The sequence below is a fragment of the Pieris rapae genome, chromosome 19 (genome assembly GCF_905147795.1).
Source record: "Pieris rapae chromosome 19, ilPieRapa1.1, whole genome shotgun sequence".
Classification (NCBI taxonomy): Eukaryota; Metazoa; Arthropoda; class Insecta; order Lepidoptera; family Pieridae; genus Pieris; species Pieris rapae.
Window position 1 is genome coordinate 5,037,589 of NC_059527.1, and position 16,340 is coordinate 5,053,928.

The 16,340-nt window shown below is 32.1% G+C and overlaps 1 protein-coding gene across 2 annotated transcripts in view; it reads right to left on the bottom strand.

The window, feature by feature from the left end:
- Positions 1-13,745: 13,745 nt before the first annotated feature.
- LOC110995297 (autophagy-related protein 16-1) overlaps positions 13,746-16,340 on the bottom strand; it is a 168,530-nt gene continuing 165,935 nt past the window's right edge. For both annotated transcript variants that reach the window (XM_045632440.1, XM_045632439.1), the window contains one exon: positions 13,746-15,455. The gene's annotated coding sequence lies outside the window, so the exon portion shown is untranslated. The remainder of the gene's footprint in view (positions 15,456-16,340) is intronic.

Consider the following 16,340-nt stretch of genomic DNA (forward strand, 5'->3'; position numbering starts at 1 on the left):
GGCACCATTTTTATAAATTAGGTACACATGTTTGACGTCTTGTTTTGTGACGTATCACTGTAAGCAATAAGCATCCTCTTAAACTCTAACTCTATAGTCTTTGTATCACCTATTAATAATAATTGTACATTGTATAAATTTTATATATTTGGTCCTTAAGGTATGTAATGTTAAATAAAATTTTGTATCTTTCTGTCTCCGTTGTAGACGCAAGCAAAAAAAAACATATTTTAATGAACCTAAATTATTGATTTGAATAGGTGGAGGAAAATTTTGGTTCGTGGCAGAATCAGCCGTGTATCAGGCAAAAACAAGAATGTAAATAGATTCATGGTATAAAATGAAATAAAAAATTGACTTAAATTTAATTACTTAAAAATCAGTTTCATAATACGTGACAGTGTAGAACAGATTTGAATATTGTTTAGTGACGTGTGGTCCAAAAAACTAACGTAGCTTTGTTATTCCGACGTTAGAAAGAGAGCAATAAAATCTTTCTCATATATATAACAATAATAACGCATAATAGCCTAAACTTTGTTTTATTTGATAGAAATTTTCGTTTCTTTCGCAGGAAATCTGGAGGATGTAGAAGGTGTCGATGCAATCGTAAAAACTATTGGTAACGCTCATTGTTAAGAACAGAATGATTACTACGTTTCATTTTTCAACGGTAATAGAATAGTGAAATGTCAAACTAGTATTTTATTTTGTATCTGTGTATTTGCAATGTTTATGTTACCTTTATTTATTCAAATTTCAATGTATTAGATTTATATTGTTTACAAGTTTCTTAATTATAATGTATTAAAAATTCTTGTTATTGATAAAATCGTAACTTTCCTTCATGCCTAAATTTATTTACGGTTTGTATCAATTTAAAAAAATGGTCAGTTGTGCCTGCCGGTCTACTTATAAAACTAAACAACAATTGAAACATTCAGCCTCTGAAAACTAAACTACCCTTCTAATGCATGAAACCTTTTTTTACAACTGTGCCCACTTAGTTAATAATTTATATTTAATTTTCTGGCCAAATATGATAATCTAAAATTAAATATTGGAGAAAAAACTCCACAAAAAAAAATTTGACGTACCTACAGCGAAAATATTTTCCGATAAAAAGTATATCATTAAAGATATCTAGGTATAAAAATCTTAATAAACATTTTTCCGGTTTCTGAATTTTTGAAAAGATAATGTTATGAAGACAAAATGGTAAGCTAGGAATAATATATAAAACATTGCATTAATTTTGCATTATCTATCTTCTCATCTCTCAGGCAGAAATAATATAATACTTAGACATACACAAACATTGTGTAAATGGTGTACCTATGTGCAAATGCTTACCAGCAGCATATTCTGCTTGGAATTTTATGAGATGATAGAGAGGCCACATTGAAGTGTCAAGTCATGGAGATAATTAAAAATACACAAACAATTTGAATTTTAAGGAAACCAACATTTATTTATTATTTATGGGAAATATGTGATACTAAATTTTACTCTCAATCAAAAGTATAATTGAGGGCTTTTTAGATCTAACCTGGCTCTAAGAAAAATGTACGAACATTCAGTGGTTTTATAATCATAGGTACACTTAGTGATAATTAATGATCACATCTGATTTTGAGTCTAGAATTTTGAAATAAATCTTAAGAAACCGAAGTGCTGTTGTTGTTTGCAATTGTTACAAAAATGAAGTCGCAGAGATCAGCTAGTTGATGCCACCAACACACCAGTAGTATATTATTGAATATACATTTAAAGGATTATGAAATAAAGTTTTAGAAACCAGTTTTTAATAGCATTGTCAGTGTTATAGTAACAGTTAACTTTGTTTTATTGTGGTATTTTTATTAAAAAAATATTAAATATAGTACCTACTTTAATAATCTTTAGTAATAACTTATTTCGTAATAGTAGGTACACAAATAACTGCTATTACATATTCCTAGAAAAAAAATTTTTTTCTCATACATCCATGATATAACAAACAATAAACGCGAAGCTCCCTTGCGTTCCCTATAATTTTCCTATTCGTTAAACACCATATTTTGAACTCCGACACCGTTTTTACATAATGTTCTATGAACACTGGATAAAGCCATTATTTTCGCTCGAGATAAAATTCTGATGTAAGAATGGTGTGAAACTTACATTATAGCAAATATAAGTATAGTGACGCCAAGGACTTTAACGGTTATAAAAAATTACATGGTACATTCGTTTGGAGTATATTTTCAAATTCAAATTCACTAGGTGCAATAAAAAATATTTAAAAAATACTAAACATGAAGTAAAAGCACCTAAACAAAAATTGTAAAAGTTAATTAACCGTGAGTATTTTGCTCTTAAAGTACAGAAGGCGTTAATTTGAAAGTTTTTAAACACAAATATTTGTATTGCAATAAACATTATTTTAGTTCTGCTGCGTTATACGACGTGTGAATATTAAATAAATCTTAAAGACAAAGCAACTGTAAAGGCGAAAGCTAGGTACTCTATCACCTTTCACGAAGCCTCTAATGTGATCTCTAAACTAGAAGTCCAAATTACCCAGTTGAGAGTAGGTACTTAGCGTGTCACATACAGTGAAATATGACTTAATGTTAGTATGGAAAGGGACACGTTCATGCATTTCTAAGTACGCTGCCATTTTCTACAACTAGATTGTTATCACAGAGATCACGCTAACAAGTCGACATGAGCAGGTAGCTCGTAGACCAATATAATGGACTGCGGAAGTTAGCGACAGTATTCTGCCCGAATCGCGCCCACAAATCGAGATATTCACTTGTATGCTAATGGAAGCCCATATAGCTGATGTGATAATACGAAATGGGCACCATATACAGTGATACGAATTGTAGATACCAGATACACGTGTTGATAAGGGCGATTGTCGGAACTCGTAATAGAGACAAAGGGACAGGTCGACATTGCAAGCTCTATACTTGTAACAATACCATTCTATAATAACGTTATTGCCACGAATTCCAATGTGAACTCGTGCACAAATTGTGTGGCTAGGAATATTGAAATCGATATTAGCAATGCGCAATAATAATTTTATTTTGCATAAATGCATATTTATATAGTCGTACAAAATTATAATAGAAATTACATCTTCGCAGCTTGTTCGTTATACACTCACAAACCGATTTTCACAAAGCTCGAATTAGAATTGTTAGTGTAATTTTATATAACTGCAAGAACAGATTAAAGAAAACGTGTTATATCAGGGTATGATAAAGAAATATGTTAATAAATTAATAATATCAACGTTGAATAATGGAAGGCATGCGTACGTGATCAATTTATTATCTACCTACTAGTAGGTCAGCAGACTAAAGACTATTTAAGTGTTCAGAAGGGTTAACCAATTTGTTAGAAGGTCAACCTGTTCGATTACGGTTCTCATCGTCTAGAACTCCTCGGACCCGAGACCGCTATACAATCTGTAGTTTCATGCGTCCTAATAAACTTGTATCTGGGAAAATAATGAGTGGTGTAATGGTGTAATTGAATTTTTTCTACCCACCAATACCATATATTCGTAGTCGTGTTATGTAGTGTTATCCGTAAAAGTATGTTTATGCTATAGAATAATTTAATTAGTGGATACCTATATATATACCTGGGTATATCTTTTTGTGAATAATGTAAATGTTATAAAATGTGATGTTACGCCTGACGTGTTGGTTTAATTATAATTAAATCTAAAATTTGGTTACCGACTACGGTAATCAAATCTAAATCTAGGGTAAAATTTCATACGGTCATCGAGAGTTGTATTGCCTTAGAATGGGTACGGTTAGGACTAAAACAGAAAACAAAGAATTTTTAGCCCGATGATATGTTTTATGAGGAATAATTGAAGCTTAAGACAAAACCCTACCTTTTAGAGCTTTTAGGCTCGAGGGAAAAGAATTTTTGAGTCGTGCTAAAATCAGTAATCTAAGTAATTATAGTCTCTCTAGTTTGCGTATTGCTAAAAAAAGTAAAGTTTCTCCACAGTGAAAAACCCTGTAGATTTATTTGTCATTAAATCTTTGTTTCTCAAGAGATAATTTTTTTTACGGATTATATAGATATAAATGAAGTCAATACGCGTGTACAACTTATAATCTATTGCATATCTTCATTTCATGTAGTTTATAATATAATTAATCTTCTAACGTTATTGATGATATTAGTAATTGGATATTAATGAATGTGAATGCGCGGTTCCTACATGAGAAACGTTCAACTATGTTCATATGGAATCATTAGGTTTTTTGGATTAGAGGCCTTGTTCCCCATTGCTTTCATAAATAGATTTAACAATTAATGAAAGCTCGAGTTTATTCCATGCAAATAACTTTTATGAATCAACTTGCTGGTATCGTGAGGGAATCGGCTATTTTATAGTCATAATTCATAAAAAGCATGTATCAGACCATATCACCAAACCAAATAAATTGATGTAAAAATGTGCTCAGTAAAATAGATACAGAAACGTGTTTACCTGTTCTGTTTGTGCTTCCGGGATTCTTAAAGTAATTAAACTTTTATTACACGAATATTTAATAAAAACGTAAACATCCTTAGAGCACGGAATAAAAGTATTACGTTTACAATAGTGAACATAAATTATTTGCGTATGATTTTACAAAGGTAGTCTTATGTTCGTTGATCAATACTATGACAGCTATTTTAAATCATATTTAGCACCTTGATTGATGCTTGTATACGTTATGCAAGAATAGTATTAATATTTCTCAATGCAAATAAACGTTATTTGTAGTTCCTCACTTCAATTACGAGATTATGATTAGAAATTAAGTCTATTTTGCACTCGAAGGCATCCCTATTCATGAATTGGATTCGAGCTTCATTACAACGCATTCACAGTGATCGATGTCCTGTCTGGGATTGAGTTATACAATTCTAACAATATATTACTTACTTCCTTTAGTGTTCTACGTCACAGGCTAATGATGAGTCTTCATGTATTAAGAACAGCCTTAGGGGTTTGAAAGTTTTCATAGACAATCGTACTGATTGGTGGACTACTTTGCTCTAAAATGTTGCAAGTAATTAGTATTCAGCTTTGGAATGCTAATTCTAATATTTTAAATAATAATGTTTAAAATTTTCACAATGAATGTATAAAGTACCAAATAGCTCCGAATAAGATACTTCGCATTTTATGCCGAATAGCGCTATCTGACAGTCGTGAAACGCAAAAATATTGTTTATCCTACCAATAAGTAATAAATAGCTTATTTGGAACTTATCCGGACATTGTGAAACAGACCCTAGATTTTGATTTGTATTAGTCCCATAACTACTAAATCATTGAAAATTTTAATTATAAAAAGCAACAAAAATGCAAAAAGAATGTTTATGGGTGTTGCTGTCAAATATTTAATTGTTATCACGATGTGGTAAACTATCACCACAAATTAAAGAATCCACAAGATCATCAAAAATCTGGATTTGGATATATATATAAAAATCTAGCGATTAATAACACGAATCTCTTTTATGTAACTTTTGGAGACCAAACTACTAGATAGGTACTCAGAATTTTATGACACCCATCCGTTTCCATTACCCAATGCAAATTAGTAAAATTGAGCAATTGCTATGTATAGCCTTTCAAAGTTATTACTTGGAAGATAACAGCTTTGACAGGCTCGTAAATACCTAAGGGATTTCTGGAACGAAGCAATTTAGCAGGAACTAAGTTCAATTGTAATTTTCATTACCCATTCGAGGTTCTCTAATTAGCTGGGATGCTTATTACTATTAAACGGCTGGCTCACGATTTGTCGATTTACTTCAAATCAGTTGTGGTTTCGTCTTGATAAGCTGGACATTAGTCAAGACCTTTGCTAACTAGCAGGATGTATACATTCCCGGAAACCCTTAGGTAAACATCGTTAGATATATTGATGTAAATTGTCAGGTTTAAAAAACAATTTTATTTGTACAAATTTTTTCCTATTTCGTTCGTTTTTCTGATTCAAATTTTTAACTCTTTGAACGTTTCAGTAGCTTATGGTACGAAACAAAATCGATTCAATTTACAACCTAAACTCATCAGCATCTAAACTTAACAAAGCTTATAGTAGGCTCCCAGTATTTACCTTACATAAAATTTAACTTAAGGGATCTGATTGCATTGACTGCATTCTTATATATCTCTAGGAATGAAGTATTTATAAAATTTCGTATAAATTTCAACACGTTCTATTGGTATTTGCTCAAAACAAAGGCTTCCAAAGGCACAGGATTTAAAGAACTACCTAAGATTGCGACTTGTTGAAGCTGGTATCTTTAATAGTGCTAAGAGAGTTGGATTTGAGTTTTATAGGAAAGTGAGTATTAGTGGTACAAACATTTCGTCCCAATGCAGTTAGCAGTTGTAATATATGAATATTCCAGTAGCTAAAACATTTTTAAGCAGTAATTAACTTTCCTTATAAAAAAAAATTGTAACACTTTAAACACGTTTTCCTACATTTTATAATATTATATATACATACCACCTGAAATTTATTGCAGTACCGATGACCATGCATCGTGACTTTCTAACACTGTAACTGGCGCATTGGCTAACGGATTTTCATTCACCATTTGCACGTAGGTTTTATTATTTTCGTTCACTTATTGGTCTCCATTTGCGAAAACGTACCTATTGATTGAGGTTGTGGTGATGCGGTCTATATATTGAAGTATTGTGCAGACTCAAATAGAATACGGTTTTTGATATATAAATACCGATTACCGATTTAAATAAAAAGCGTTTAAAGTACATAATGTGTAATGTGACAACGTTTTTAACGCCAAATTAATGTGTTTATGTCAGGGTCATAGAGCATTCACATTTCTTTTTAATAATAATTCTTTGTAAGTACGTGAACGTATCTCGGTCACCCCGAAATTAATTGAATTTAGGGCCTAATATTAAAAAAAAACTATCTTATCTTAATTACTTACACTCAATAATAATTTTTGGCTTTCAGTAACTGCCGCAATTTGTACCGGCTTTTCTTGGAAGAACCTACTTTCCAATCGAATTAAAACATGTATGTTTCGAAAGCGCATTCTAAAAATTTCATTTTAATGAAGTTTGCTTGAATCGCCTTTGGAACAAACACTTGATTGTACATCGCAAGCGGTTCTGGGATGATTTTCAAACATCCTTATTCTACAGCGAAGAACAAAAACATTAATGAGCCGTGCGACCAACGTCTGAAACTAAAATATTTTTTACGATGTCACATCCAATTTGTTTCTAGATCGACGCAAATGCAAAAAAAATCTATTCATATACTGTTACTTGTTTCGCTTAATAAGTAGTCGGGGTTGAAATCAGATAGGACTATCCATTAGAAGAAAACAACACACCTGTAATGATGTACCAACATCCGTCAAGATGTTATCGGTAACACTATGAGGCATGACTTGGCAGATCGCACCTCACAATTTGTATAACATATTTGGCAAAATGCTTATTACAATAGGTGTAATTTAGCTTACTTAAAAATGCATTAAACATTAACCGTTATTCATGGGAACGGTAACTGAATTATTTCTGTGTATTTGAGTTCTATCTATATCTATATATTCTTTATATCCGTTTTTTAAAGCAAAGTATTTCGCTTTTATCACCACTAATAGGGTGGAACCACTATATGGTCTTTCTCGATAAATGGACTATGGCACGAATATATGTATATGATGTTCTAAACGAATTTGTTTGTTCCTTCTGTGGTAGGGCGTTGAACAAACAGAATTCACAGCTTTGTAATATTAGATATTTATAGATAAACCTTATGCTCGTATAATGACGACAACTTTTTTTTTTATTTTTTTTTATTCGAGGTGGAAATGCATTTCGCATCCCCTGCCCTAGAAAGTTGCAGGGGTATGTGGGACTCGACCCACACCAAAATCTCTGCTATTCAGAGACTGGGTGAACAATACCCAATAAAAACACCTCGACAAATTCCTACAAAGCCGCGTTACAGAGGCTCCGGGTTCGCTATCGCATTCTACCGGCACCTCAACGGCATAATACACTCAAAAAGCTTTGGTGCAATACACTACATAGGAGGTAAGAGATGGGCATATCTTCTCCTATTTCCTCCCCGTCTTCTACCCCTAGGATTCGTCCTAAAGCGCTCCCTTTCTCGTTCTGCTGACTCCTTCTGTAGCATTACATGCTCACAGAAGGATACCACTGCATTCCATACCTCGTCACTGCCGAGCATTTTATTTACAACACAAGGTAAAGCAAGATTATAACCCACCACAGAACAAAGATTATGACGCAACTGAGACCACTGTGGACAATCCTCCATATAATGACGACAACTAGCAAGAGTGTCTTAATACGAATCTTAAGGATTTAAACAAATACAAAATAGATTATATTGTATACAATTTATAAAGTAATGTACATGTAAAAATGGCGGAAAACCCAAATCAGGTTTTCTAAGGACAAACTTTTTGGGTTTTCTCAATAGTACCGCGCTGGCCATTAACACACAAGCCAGAGAGCTCGTGAGTACGCCGTTGGACTTCTAACCAATGACCAAACTTCTTTCATATTAAACTCAACACGTATGTATAACTCGAAGCGCAATCTTTTTCATAAAAATTTCATGTTACTATTTTTATACCTACTTAATATATTTAACTAAACATACAGTTAAATTATGTGCCTTAATGGTAATAGTATTAAAGGGTATTTGGGCTAGTAATATATTAAGATTAATTGATATATGCGACGAATTATTAGGACAACGTGCGCGTTGGCTGAAACACGACAGCGACACATTTAAGCCGATCAACGACCTCAGTTGACAACTACATATAAGTATTTTTGCCCATTTTATTCTAAACCGTATATGACTCATGTGGAAATTGCAGTCTATCCCTGCAACTTAAATCTGAATATTTAGTTTCCTTAGAGATCTCAGCCAGAACTGGAGCTGCATACAATAAATTTATGGCCGAAGTATTGTGTGTGGATCGTAAGCGTAACTCGTAAGTTCAAACAATCATGGATTTTATAACTATGCGTGTGGAATTTTGCTAAATATTTTCTTACCATGTGTGATTATATATTGACAAGAAAAAAAAACAGGGCGGCTAGCTACATCAATCTAGAGTCTGTTTAAAGCGCTACCGATGTAGTGTTATTTAGTAAAATGATTAAAGGTATGATATTCTACCACAACACGCAAATGTTATTTTGACAGCATAAGAACAAAAGTATTTTCCTTATATTTCTATGTCAAAATTGAATACCAATTAAATTACATGTAACATGTAATGGTTTGTATGTTAGTAGGTAATTGGCATTTTAATAAATCATGCATGACATTTTTGAAACTGTGAAATGAATTCGCGTGACGGCGTAAAGTCGACACGGTGACTAATGCTAAAAACGATAGAAAATATTTTCGAACCAAAGTTCTGTTATTTCATTTTTACCAATTTCAGTTGTGACTTGCGCTCTAAAAAATACCAAAAGTGCATGCATCGATTGTATATAAATATTGAAAGCATATAGCATTCAATATTTACATTGAAACATTTATCAACAAATATATTATTAGCTATAATGTTAGTTAAGTTTAATGTTTTTATGTAGAATAGTTGGTGTGGGAGTTATTTTGGAATTCTATCGTATTTGTAGTTACTGTTAAGATAGAAAAATGTAGTGAAATAAACAAATAAATATAAATGTAAGGGAAAAAGTGGGTATTTGTATATTATTAACATAAAAGTTAAAATAATTTTTTTGATTGATTTGATTGGAATTTAGAATTCGAACGAAATTCTTAAATACTATTAAAAATAATTATTTTCTATGTTTATACATCGAATGTTGTACAAAAATCAGTTCTACGTCCATTATAAGAAATAACAACACCAGATACAACGAATTATTTATTAATAAAATATCGTAAAATTAAGAACAAATACATATTATTTACATATTATGTTGTGCTAAGAATATTTTTAAATACAAAAATAATTTTCAAAGATTTATACAACAGCTTACATACGAAATTGTAAAAAAGAATTAAATTTTATTATGCTCTCACAACACCACAGGTAATGTACTATTTAGTCGATTTTATAAAACTATAGCAAAAAGATTTATTCGCTTGTATAAGAAGTGTACCCTTATTACGAGACATATGATCGAATCATTACAATAATGGATTAGTTTCGTATGGTACTGAGGACAGCACAAACATTACTACAGTTTTGTTAGACACTTTCAAAAACAATTTTATACAAAATTGGTATTACGATAACTATTCGATCACTTGTATTATTCTTGCAGATCTCTAGTAGTAATCTATTCATATAACAATGAAATTGCATCATCTATAAGTTTGCTTTTATCACACATTATTCTGCAACATAAGGCGTATGGCAGTAACATTTCCTATTTTACCGGTAAAGACAATTCTTTTCTGTAGATTACTCCTACCTTATATTTTACGTACATTACACCTTAATAAAACTAATAAGTTTCACGTTTCGAGAAAATAAAAGTATAGACGAAATTGTGTGATTGCGCTTTTTACACTAATTCTGTAATAATCATGTTTACCTGTTGTTCGTATAATACATCAGTTGCACAATGTATTTGAGAATGTATTAAACGCAACGTCTGCATGAAATATTTAACGACAAAGAGCAAAAAGATTATTTCATACAAATAGTTTCTTAAAAGAGCGGCGCGCAGTTGCGAGTATTACAGAGTATTTTTTCGAATTAATAATAAATAATGAATATTAATGAAATGTAAGGTTAGGTCCGAATAGAAACCAGAACAGAGTATCTAATAATAGATTATATTCAAACAAGTAATTAAATTTCGTAGTACAAATCATAAATTTAAACTACGAAATTTAATGACTTGTTTCAGGTTTAAGGATACTTGTTACACAATTAAAATGTTCACTCCCTTAAAGCCGTTTATTCTCATCAAATGATTCTGTACTGGTTTAGTCAGTTGGTGGATTTTGGAAGATAGCTCACAAGGAGAGTGAACTTTGAAATATCCAAAAACTATATTAAAATAAGTATATATAAAATAGTAAATTTAAACGTACCCGTTATAAAAATAACTAAGATAAATTCCAGACGCTTCATAAGAATACGGGGTAACAGAAAAATAAAATGATAATAATTAATATAACAAATGTAGGAGTTTGTTGTTTGCAATACAGAATTTCAACGCATTATACACGCGTCTAAATATAATGAAATAATCGCGCGAAACATCTGTGATAGATAATAAACTTTAAAAAAACGTTCATTGACTTACGTATTTTATAAGGATATCTAGTTAGTGTAAACAAAGTGAAAAAGCATTTGTGCTTGCTATACACGTATTGAAAAATAAGTACAACATCTTATAAGCTTACAAAGGAAAGTTAATTTTTTTATAAAAGTCGGTTACACCAAAAATAAAGATTACAAATAAATGTTCAACAAATATAATAATTAACTATATTCGAAACAAATTTTGAATAAAGAACAGCCAATTTTATGTGACTAGCTACCACACCTTCAAATTTGTATTCCTAAATCATTTTTATGTACTTCGTGATTCCCAAAACACATAGCATTTAATATACTATAAAATTATAGTGACATAAAATTGACTCCTAATGCGAATTTGTATCCAAGTTTTGTGATACTTAACACTTGCCATTTCGGAAAAGCGTCTGAGAATTGTCTACCATTCTATGAATCTTAATTCAGTTTGAGTATAAAATCTTAAATGTATGACATGTTTTTTGGCAAGAACATTAATCTAGAGAGACAGTTACTTGTAAGTAGGTGCGCCAGAGGGTATGTGTTCGTAATTTGATCACCAACGGAAACAAATCTGAGTTTTGAGAGATCATTTTACAAACAAATTTAGATTTTGAGGTCATGAAATGAATTTTTTGCGACCTCAACAATTCTTTTATCCATTGGAAACTCTGTGTCATACGCAAATACAGATTCAATTTCATTTTTAAACGAGAAATAGATTATAATGAAAAGATCACCATCATTTATAAGAAAAAAACATTTGAAACTATTCGGACAAAAGTTGTGTGTTTTTATCGACGCTTGATTTTCATGGCGCCATGTTTTTTAATTCTAGATGGCGCATTTGAGTAATTAAGCGGTCGGTTACATGTAATTTCATTAGCGTTTTTATGTGGGTTCATTGACAGTTAAATATGATTAAAAAGGTTCAATTATAGATTAATTTTCGCTCGTCACAAAATATTTACAAACACGCTCCGATAGGTGGCGTTACCCAACTCTTTTGTTTCACAAAAACTTCGTTGGAGCCACGAATATGAACAATTGTACATTAAAAAAAAGTAGGCTGCCAAGGTTCAGATTAAATATATAAATACATATATCATAAATATTTTAAAACGATTTTTAACGAAATCAAGACATCAATAATTATGGCTGCAACGCGCTCGAATCACGAGATTTTATAGCTATTTATTACAGTGGAATTATGACTTACTATTATTTTTTTATACGCCAACGAGCCTACCATCAACTCACACGACACGACACTCAATCACAGTCATCGCATCCGATGTCAGTGGGTGCGTTGCCGGCTTTTGAGAGTGGGCGCTTTGGAGTCCTAAAGCGAAATTATCGTGATTGATTGATCTTTCGGCATATAGTCATCACCGTGCGAGGTGTCGAAGCACATTTTAAGGGAGATTAACCGATGAAATGTGTGAAAATTTGAGACTTCAAAGAAGTATGAGCTTTTTAACCCATTAACACAAATCATTTGAGTCTCCTAATTAGCTGTGACAAAGTTGCTATCTCAGTAATAGATAGGTTTATTGATCGCGAGAATTGTCCGCCAGTCGCATTGTGTGCTAATGAGTCGGAAGCGTCTGCCCTCTGATCCCGGCCAAGTTGGGAAAACAAATATGTAGTAAGGGTTATTTGTTGTACCACAGTATTAATTAACTGGCTTATTATCGTACTTTGGTAAGCAATATGTCAAAATACTGTTTTATCTCTTAAATTCTTGTTACTTATTTTGTAAATTTTTCTTTTCTTTATTGGGTTTGATGACGTCGTATATAAGACAAAAGAACTAAAATGTAAATGGGCTGGACATACTATAAGAGGAGCAGATAAATGGAGCAAAATTGTAACATTATGGCAGACCGAGGTAGGTAATTTAAAAGGTGGGCCGACGAAATTGCGGAAATGGCTGGAAAGACCTGGACGAGATTGATTTACAATAAGGAAAAATGGGGGAGGCCTCTGCCCGTGGGCACACAGAATCAGTTATCGTAGATTAACAAACACAATAGCTATAATTTATATATTTTGTATTCTGATATAAGGCTATAAATAAATAAATAATGTCAAAATATCAAAATGACGGTGTGATTAAACGAGAACGACAGCCTTTCAATGCGACTGATCTGTTAAGAAAATACGCCAATATGTCGCTATGGTCGTTTTTAGGTCTGGGCCTCAGATTTCTGATCTGTTTCCTGATCGTTTGTCATCTTAATAGTCTAGTACGTGATCAGCCTCCAGTGACGTCCACGTCATTGACTTTTTACCAAGACGGGGTTACGATATTTTCCTTCAAGCGAATGTCGTATACATTCTCATTTGCGAATACGCAAACGTGCACAGTCGGGAATACGACCACAAGGATGAGAGTCGCTCGCTGAAGCCACTAGGACAAGACTACTCTAATTTAAAGACAAAACCTTAGAATATTGCAGTTTCCTTTCTGAATAATTTGATATTTTGATTTTAAGTCGGTATGAAAAAATTCCGTATATATTTGGCGAACCTTAAACACTCGTATTTATGAAGTTTTTCAGAATTAATAAAAAAATACTGTAGAAAAAACCTTTTAACCAAACGATCCAAGAAATAATGTTATAATTAAAACTTAAGTAAACAATAGGTGGCGTAACCACAGGGAGGTACTCAAATAGCCATTCATGTATTAAGCTTCAAAAGCTTAATACATGAATGAATCATTAAGTTACAAGATTTTATAATTGTTTGAAGTCCACCAACGGGCGCTTTCTGTACTCAATCCCAATCCAAGTTTGACTACTAGAGATTGACATTCCAATTTATTTCTCATAAATTACTTTTCAATAACCGATCGATGGATCGTTTTTGTAAAATATCTTTCAATTCGACAGTTCGAATTTTAACCAAACTTAATTTGCGAACATCTAGATTGCAAACAGTTTTAGACTAAAGATCGATTATAGAAAGCGGCCGACCCAATGTTAGAGCTTCTTTTATTGTCATTTTTTGTAGGGTCGCTCAAGGTTAGCCTTCTCTTGATAGCAACCTGATAATTTTTAATTATTTTACCAGAAATCGAACCCTTAGAACTTTAAGTTATTACAGTTACAAGCAATGTGTGTTGAATGCCATGCTGACGACAGTAAAGTCCCACAGATTCTGTGATATTATTATTTATCTATTGTTTATAATGTTGTAAATTAAACGACACATAGTCTAAATTCATAGTCTATAGAATGTTTTCACGTTCCCCCAGTGAGGCCCCAACCTAGGGCTTCAGAAACAGTAATTACACCACCCAGTTAATAAGGAATGAAAATAATTCGGAAGACAGCGTGTAGTGCAATCGCGCGTAAAAACATGACTTAAACATAGCACCCAATTAGTATTTACAAATACAATTTTTAGTTTTTTATTCGCAAGATCGATATCCGTTAAATAGTACATGTTACACGAATGAAAAAGCTGGAGACTGCTTAAGGCTCTAATCAACCGTGTTTCCTTCGTCTTTTTTTATGTTTATTTTTTACCAACACACAAAAAAGCCAACACAAACGCGTGGGTTTGTTTTCGTAATAGTTTAGTTATGTATTTTACAGATGTCCTGACAGTCGTTATTAATTAGGTTACAAATGATTTAGGAAAACATCCACGTTAATTTTAGCTTCATTTTAATCTACGGTTGTGATATATGTAAATTAAATGTGTGGTCGTAATAAACGGCACACACATATGTTACACTTATGTACTTCTATATATAGTAATTAATTTTGTTCCATATCTTAATTCGTACAAAATTTAATTTAACAATTTAAAATTTAATTTTCAAAAGACCTTTGAAATGAATTAGAAGCTGATGTCTTTTAATATTATTGACACATCGTTATAAAAGAAGTCAATCAAATCACGTGACTTATAAAAGAGCCTAATCATACAGATTTCGAGACTAAGAAATTTCCATACAAGCCTTGCTTGTCTGTAAACACTGTGTTTTACGTAAGTCTATGAAGAATATCGGTTGTGATGCCGCGTAGAAACTCAATCACCTCGCCGCTTTCACCGCTGTCAGCGCTTTCCGCTGTTGGAGTCTCGGGTTTAGGAATCTGAAAGCAGACATTTAATTAAATATTGGTTTAGTAATTGTTTGTGGAAGATTATCTATCGTGTAATTTACAACAGGAACATGTCAAGGTGAGAAATGCATGAGGTTTGAAAAAGTTCGGGAACCAAATAACAAAGACACATACGTACATAATACACATTAGGTAGAAAACATCATTATCATATTACAAATTTTCAATGAAACAAAAGACGACATGATGGCGTATATCATTTGCATGTCATAGGTCAGTATAATTTCTAATATATTTAAAAACCGAAGCACGTCTAAAGACCACCGATGGAACACCATTTAACAAATCACAATCAAGGAAACAACAAAATTTTCATAATAAAAAACGTATAATAAAGTTTCATATTTATTTACCCAAGACTTTAGTTACCTATTTATACCATCCAAACACCTTCAAACACGATAAACATTTCCCTAACGCAGGCCATATCATTTTGTAAGTTCAAACAAGGTTAAGGAATTCTCTCTAGACTTATCTTTTATCACCTAAATATATTTTACTGAAATGTACATGAATGTCATTTCGACATAATATTTGCGACCATTTTGTAGAGTACGAATAGAAAACATGATATGTTTATTGTAGAGTTACCGTTATTAACACTTCTCATATATTTGTATATCATAGCACTATTTCAAATCTATTCGATTTATATTGTTTAGTGAATTGCCGACGCTGTGGCGTTGTTCCATATTTGGAACAAATGACTATGTTTTTCGATCAAGAAGATGATTTTTATACGGTGTATATTTAGGAGCAACTTTATTGGCAGGAAGTCTCGAACCTCTGAGGTAGCGCGTTTGAATATATGTAGAGAGGCATAGAGTCATTATTTCCCCTGAAGCAAAACAAACA